At 46.1% G+C, this 7,645-nt stretch overlaps 1 long non-coding RNA gene across 1 annotated transcript; it reads left to right on the top strand.

Moving 5' to 3' along the window:
- The first annotated feature begins 5,903 nt into the window (after positions 1-5,903).
- Positions 5,904-7,221, top strand: LOC125942201 (uncharacterized). The gene is made up of 2 exons (XR_007464892.1): positions 5,904-6,063; positions 7,088-7,221. It is a non-coding gene; the product is annotated as an uncharacterized LOC125942201 (long non-coding RNA).
- Positions 7,222-7,645: the final 424 nt, after the last annotated feature.

The raw sequence follows: 7,645 nt of genomic DNA, 5'->3' as shown, positions 1-7,645 counted from the left end.
CCTCATATATACCTGACTCATATACACCTAGTTTTCCGATTGTAACACACGAACAGTATTTTTAGGGATCGACAATATTCGCTCATGTATTCGTTTATCCTTTTTCCCGCGACTGCATTAAGTTATCGTTCAGCACAAGACGCGCCTGCACGATTGGGAACTCGCTCGAATGTTATCATTGGTTTTATTTGTTGTCAATGCTCTCGCCAAACATTGCGTAATCAGTCTGTATACGCGACGCGAACAGTGTTGTACTTTCTACAAGTTATGCGAGCACCAGTGATTAGGCTGGAACCTTCGACGAGTCTTGTAAAGAAGCCGACGCGCATGACCCTCAAATGAGACGCGATAGCGCCGAGCACAGACCGCAGACTGTGCTCGGCGCTATCGTTGTGCGTGACTGTCGTTTCTTTTTTCTGGGCACCAGATTCGCCCAACAAAGATTGAGTTTCGTAATGCACAGTTTTCCCGAATGTGTTCTTCACCGTCACTATAACGTGAAATGTGCAGCTTTAGATTAAATTACCTTACAGATTTGGGCACTTTTTCAAGGAAAGAGAACGTTTGCTGGCGTCAGTTATAATTGCTCATTTAAATCTAATTGGCGAACGATTGAAAGGCGCATGGAGGAGGTCCAGCAGATGTTGACCGACAAACCGAAATGGTTCTTCTATAACGCAATAGCGGGGCCCCGTCGGACGTTGATGTCAGGTAATCACCTAAGGCCGAATCTTCAGTGTTTCCCTGACCCTAACGGGACCGCCGTCAGCTAACCCCACCAACAATGAAGCTCTGCGCTTCATAAAGGACCCAGACGGTGAGCATCGCGGCATTGAATAACACAATCTTGTGGTGGTGGTGATGGCGGTAGCAAATGTCGCGCGTAGCCTGGCGATCGAGGCCTCCAATTGCTCCGCCTGAGCGTCTCTTACAACGTTGCTGTGGTATGTCCCCACATATGTTCATCAAACCAGTCTTTCTTTGATACTGGTTTGACGTCTGCCCGAATAGGTTTGAAACACTAGTAAAAAGAATACTTGAGGCTTCTTAGCGGGCTATAACTGAGCATTCTGAGAACAGAAGGTTTGTAGGCATGCAAGCAGCAAGTACTTCATTTGCAGGTTCTCAAGCAGAGCGTCCTTTTCACCGCAGTATTTGGGCAACAGCAGAGAAAGTTTTCTATGGGGAAACTCCAAACAAACATATGTCAACACTTGAGTGTCTACCACTGGTATGCCCTGCGCAATACTTCTATAAATGCCCACACTGAGATAAATGCGCAATCTATCTTTTACCACATGGTATGGATGACATTGGCTGCCACAAGCACACCAGAGCTCACGCCCTCAGCACACCCCACCACACGACAATGGGAGGCAGCGCTCTCCCGCTCCGACCTGGACGGACCAGCTCAACCTGGTCATCGAGCATGAAGGGCGGCTAAGGCCGATGGACTCCTGGACTGAGGAGACCACCCACTGCAGAGCGGAGGTGCTACCTACGCTCGTGGGCTCCTTTCCATAAAGTTTATTCTCTCTCTCTCTCTGCTGTCTCTTCGCATGCAGGACAGTTCAGAGAATCAATACATGCCGCCTTAAATGACCATGCAGGTATATAAATCCTTTTCGTGGAGTAGTTTGCTTTAATGGAAGGAGGCAGCTCTTAAGGCGCCGCGCCAAACGTTGCCTCAGTGAAACCATTACCCCCTTCTGACTTGCTACTGTGTGATCAGGTCCCAAATGAAACTACATAATCGCTAACGCATAGTACTCCATTCATGCTGCAAAATGTAGAACCGTAGAGGGAAAAAGTGTGCAGTAGTTGGCTCAAAGAATAGTTACGGCCATATTATGGAGCGGAATGAATATGTGTGGCAAAATGCAGAATGTCATTGTTCCATTTCCTTGTAACCAAAACAGCAGGTAATTTGGAACTTACAAAAGAGTCAGGCAGCGGATGTCGCTCTTTTCTTGGTCCCATTTTTTGTGGGAACACTACAAAGCGCTTTTCAAGAAAGCTACCAATAAACACAACCACACTAAAAAAGTATTCTACCGGTGAAGCGTATCCTCAATGACGGACACCTGCAACAACAAACATAATTTTTACTGCACCATTCATTATCAAAAATAATCAGTTGATGATCGCATTTACATTCATATTGCGCATCTATTCACGGGGGCTAATCTGAACATTGCATCTTACAAATAATTAGTGATTTAAGTTCTAGGGAGGTATTGCAGGCAAATAGTTTGAAAATGTACTTAGAGTGCTCCGACGCTTTTCAACCATTAATGCCAGCAAAAGCACAATAGACTGAACAGACTACTCAAAAGGTTATCGCACATAAGACTCTAAAAGAAGAGAATACACATTTACATACAAAACGAAGTTGGGCACATACGTGCAAAACTCTCACATGTTGAACTTTGTTCACTTGAAACGAAAGAAATCGTGTGCCTGACAGCTAAGTCGAGGAACTGCGCTCCCCGACGTGTTAGGGAGCAGATTTCAATAAGGAAAGCTTCAGAACACGCCAGTCAGCTCAGCTTGCTACTTAATTCAGAAATAGGACAGCGGCTGTCTGTAGAACAATCAGTTAACATCAAGTATCAGTGCCAACGCACTACAAAAGGAGCAAAGACGTTCAGCCCGCCAGTGTTTTGTAGGGAGTTATTATTGCGATAGCAATTATATGGACACTCCAAGCGAATTTCTGCCATTGGCGTCGTCGCCGTCGTCGTCGCTGTCGCCGTGAGGTTCCGTTTAAAGTCCAAGGGCGATAAAATAGTCGTCGCGCGCCATATGCTGTATGTGCGAGTGAAAGCGTGCGACAGTGAGCCGGCAATCGCGGCTCGCGCACGCAATGGCGGGAAGCGCGAAGGACGCGCGCAGTCTTTCAGTCGCGTACAACGCTCCGGAGGGAGCGTACGGAGATGGAGGGGCCGCGCTTTACTGAGGGCCCAGGGTTGCCAGGTCCAAAAAGTGAAAAGTAGCCAGGAAATCGCGAAAAGTAACCAGAAAAGTAGCCAGTTGATTGTTGGTGCTTAAAAAGAAGCCAAAAATGTAGCCAAGCTGCCGCCATGGCCAATCACTTAAGAAGAAAACATTGGTAAAGCCGATTATGAACTCCTTTTGGAGCTGTTATGTTTAGTGCCCTTCGACATATTTAAAACGTGACTTTGGGCTCATTTTAAACCTGTTGGCTCGGTACTCGTATCCGGGAATTGTTATCCCTGTCTAAATGATCAAGTAAACGCATGTAGTTGTCGCCGAACTCGAGCACCAGCGAATATGTCGTTTGCAGAGTTCTCGCTTTGCAGAGTTCTGTGCCATATCTTAACTTTGGAAGGGGATATCATGTACTAGTCAGGATTTCATATCACTTAAGCAAAGTGTTCTCGTAGTTTTTATAGCCATATATCAATGTGTTCTCGCATGCGTTTACTCAAATTCATCATTGATTTGTTATGAAACTCCCGTTTCAACCGTATAATTTTCTGAGCAATCAACTATAAAACGAAAAGTTCCATGAAATGAGCCAGAAGGTATTCCTGTTGAATGAATTTCAACGGTTGCAAGGTAGAGGTTGCGTCCTCCCTTCTAAATACACATGGTGAGGATGGTCGTTGCACATCGTGTGTGTCATAAGAGGCGAAGTACAGCGAATTATACCGTTTATTTGTAATATTTTGGCTTGTTTGTCTGTAGTTATTATAGAAAAATGTTGGTTGTGAAAGTAGCCAGAAAGTAGCAAAGTAGCCAACCCGAAAATTTTCCCGCCACGAGCCTTCAAAAGTAGCCAATTTGGCGCAAAGTAGCCAAATCTGGCAACCCTGACTGAGGCCGCGTGCTCCGGGGAGAGGGGGGGGGGTCGTTCTGCGCCACGAGCAACCGTCCGCGCGGCTGTATCTTGAAAGCCATCTGTGGCGGGAGCTGAGTTCGCCCTCCCTGTGTTTTCGCGGCTAAGATCGCGTTGCTGCGAGTGCCGGCACAACGCTCAATTCACCCGCTGCGAGTTTCCACGGTCATCGAGTCAGATGCGTTCATGTTTGCTTGTGCGCGTGTGACACCATGATTGTTAATTTAGCTGGTGGGCCTATGTTTACAAGCTTATAGGACCGATAAAAACTCTAGCCTTACTTTGTATAGCTGTCCACTAATTTGCTATCAGCAATTGATGCTTGGCCATTCTGCGACTTTTTTCTTTTGTAAACACTACTTATAACCCAGATTTGCGCACGAGGTGCCCATGTGTCTACTGCAATGGCCCTGAGCACGTAAGGCAACTTGCGGTACTGAGTTGAGATTCGCAAGTCTACCCAACAGCGCAAATTCAGTAAGTTGGAAAAGAGTTCGGTTCAGAATTTAGGGAAGAGGCAGCTTCCAAAGTGTCAGACGAAAGCATGGATTTTCACCTTGAGCAGCTTATCTGAAACAGCAGCAGGTTTCCTCGTTTCACATAGGAGAGTTCGACTAACTGCGACTTGCAATTCTTTGAGGCAACGCTGCAGCTACCACGCAAATTGTGTGGACCAACAGAAATTTATATTCATGGCAACGACCCAAATGGCAAAGACGCACTCTTACGTGTGCTGGATAAGAATGGGTCGAGGGGGGGGGGGTGCACTATAAGTACACTAAAGCGTCATCCACTCTTCTGGTATACGACCTTCTGATAAGCCAAGCGATAATGTGAGGGTAACTTTGTGTTGATGCCCAGCTAACTTCTGTAAACGTTTTAATGACAGCTGTCTTAATTCATATTGGCCATATTTTCCTAAGAAAATGCAGTTTAAATTATTTTGGAGTAAATGATAATGAGGTGACAAACTTAAAAGTAAGGAGACCCTACATCCTGTATTGAACGGGGGCACACAGTCAAATCACAAATACTTGCTCATTTATCAACTGCGGAACTTATGTTCGATTTAGGCCTCTCAAAATGTATGCAGAAGGCGCACTTACGTAGAGGCGAGGTAGTTAATCTAATCTTGGGAGCTGTGATTATTATGTGTATGAAGATATGCGAGAACAGTCGCATCCCCAAAACTTACTGATAGCAACTGTCGGGCTTCTCTTTGATTCAGGCGTCTCTAAACATATGCAGAAGGTGTGTTAGAATCAATTGTATGTGCTGTTATGTATGCGCGACGCCACATGAGAGAGCCGGCGCCAACCAGTGTTGCCAGGTTTGGCTATATACTGTCACGTAGTAGTGACGGTAGAGAAAACAGTCACAAAACTGTGTATGACGAAACTGGTTGTTTATTGGGCGAACCTGTGCCCACAAAAGCAAGCTACACTCAAAGCACAACGATAGCGGCGAACACAGTCGGCGATCGTCGAAAATCTGATCAGCGGCGAAACGCGTCGGCTTTTATACCTGAGTCATCGAAGGTTCCAGATTAATCCCTGATGCCCGCGTGTCTTCCAGAAAGTTCTAGACAATTCGCGTCGCTCATACAATCAGATTACATGGGCGTCGGTGACCACAGACGACGGATAGAAGCATTGATAACGTCCGAGAAGCTTCCAATGTAGGCGCGTCCTGCGCCGAGCGATAACGTTTAACATTTGTCAGCCAATGTTGAAAGCGGCTACCCATAGAGAAAGAAATTCAACAAGAGGGGACACTCGGCAAAAACTGGCAACAGGAAACACGTCACCATACGTCACGCTATACTTTTGACACCGAACGTTAGCTGCCGCGAGCATCGAAAAAAAAAAGAACGTGAACTTAAGTTAACAGGCATTGGTTTATTTTTTAATTACTTGCCGCGAAAACTAAAACGTTTTGCGTGTAAATGAACTTAAGCTTTGCGACTTATTTTCCTTGCCTTACCTAGCCACAGGTCAATGACACGCCAGATACATGCGTCATCTGCCAGACACTCCCCCGAAGCCAGCGAGGATGGCTGCGCGCGCGGCGACCCGTCTGTCTCCTTCTTTTTTTTTTTTTTTTCTTTTTTAACTGTAACCTGGTTTATTGGGCTCTCGGCGTATTCTTGCCTTCCTTCTGCACTGGGACAAGACACCACTGCACTATTGGACTACGGCAAGGTGAGAAATCTTGTTTCACAGTCTACGACGCAATTAGGCTTATGGCACGGGACCGAGACTTAAGGCGCAGTTAGCGAAAAACAGCTCGGCCATCCTGGCGCAGTTAATTTGAGTTAATGAATCGTGCTGAGACATGTTTCCTACGCTTCCTATGGGACTATTGTAACTTATTTCGGTTTTTGAGCCACACTGGCCGCACAGGGCGCTGTGTCGCAGTTAGCGAGAACTCAGCCGTGGTGCATGTGTAGTCTATTGCATCTTGCTAGGAGAAGTTTGTGCCGCTTTCTCTGACGCCAGACATTACTGAAAAAGTAATTTAGTTACTTTCTGGGGTACTTTTGAGGCACGCTGGCCGCACAGCGCGCTGTGAAGCAGTTAGCGATAAGCAGCTCGGCCGTGGTGATAAAGTTAGTTTGGCGTGTAATGAATCTTAGAGGGACAAGTCTGTGACGTTTTTTTATGGCTCCGCAACAACATACACCTTCTTTCGGTACTCACGCCCGTTGAAAACCCGATAGGCGATTGCCAAGAGTGATAACATGGGGTGTGCTGCTGGCGCCGGCAGAACGCGCGAACGACGAACATATAAGAAACTTGTAATTCGAAAATTACGTCTTCTAAAGGAGTGAAAAAAGGCATTGCACCCACGCATTTGTCTTGAGTGCCTGTTGCGTCCGTCTCTATGTATGTAGCGTACCGTCACGTCGCCCGAGGCCAAGTTTTGGAAACGCGAAGTCGCTCGTGTATATTTGTGCTGCCAAAGTGCAGGAAATAATGCCCGGAAATGGGGGGAACGCTTGGAAATCAGATGTTTTCATATATGTTAGGGATGAGTAGGGTATTTTCTACGCCATGTATGTAAAAGCGAATTGCTTTTGTTTGTAATGCCGCCCATTCACCGCTTTCGCACGTTTCGCCTCTACACGCAGTATTCTTATGTCTAAATACCAAAATGACTCATGCTTGTAACATACTGTTACGTGCTTGAAAATGTAACATGCTTGTAATTTACTTTTTTTTTCAGCTGGTGCCGTCCGGTGGAGCTTCATACAGGAACTACTGCCTTACCTGCTGGTGTCACAACGTTGGATGAACGCACAAAAAGCGCGGAACGAGCTTTTATATAGAGCAAAATAAATATTTCCTCATTGCACAAAAGGTCTTGCGTCTACTTTGTGAAATTGCACGTGGCACAGAATCGATGGGGCTTTACGAGATCGTTCGCAATCATTTTTACTAAATAATAAACTGATTCTGCACGAAGAGCAAAAAAAAAAGAGGGGGGGGGGCGCAGCCGGCGTGCTAGCTTACGTTCAAAATACGCGCGCCCAAAACCGAAACCGGAAGTGATGTAAGTGATCGACACCGACCGCTTGGCACACTGTAGTCAATTCGGCCGCTGGGCCCTATGGGAGTGTCCCCTCTTGTTGAATTCCTTTCTCTATGGGCTACCGGTGAAAGATAAACATGTGTACGTGTCAATACCCTCCCCTTAAAAAGCATCGTCCCGATGCTACAAACAAACACGAAAGCGAAAACAAAACCATGCGTAATAAACAAAATAACAAAAAACAATAACAAA

This window comes from Dermacentor silvarum, chromosome 1 (assembly GCF_013339745.2).
Source record: "Dermacentor silvarum isolate Dsil-2018 chromosome 1, BIME_Dsil_1.4, whole genome shotgun sequence".
NCBI classification, from domain to species: domain Eukaryota; kingdom Metazoa; phylum Arthropoda; class Arachnida; order Ixodida; family Ixodidae; genus Dermacentor; species Dermacentor silvarum.
The sequence above is the reverse complement of the archived record's forward strand: the minus strand, read 5'-3'. Positions and strand labels throughout refer to the sequence as shown.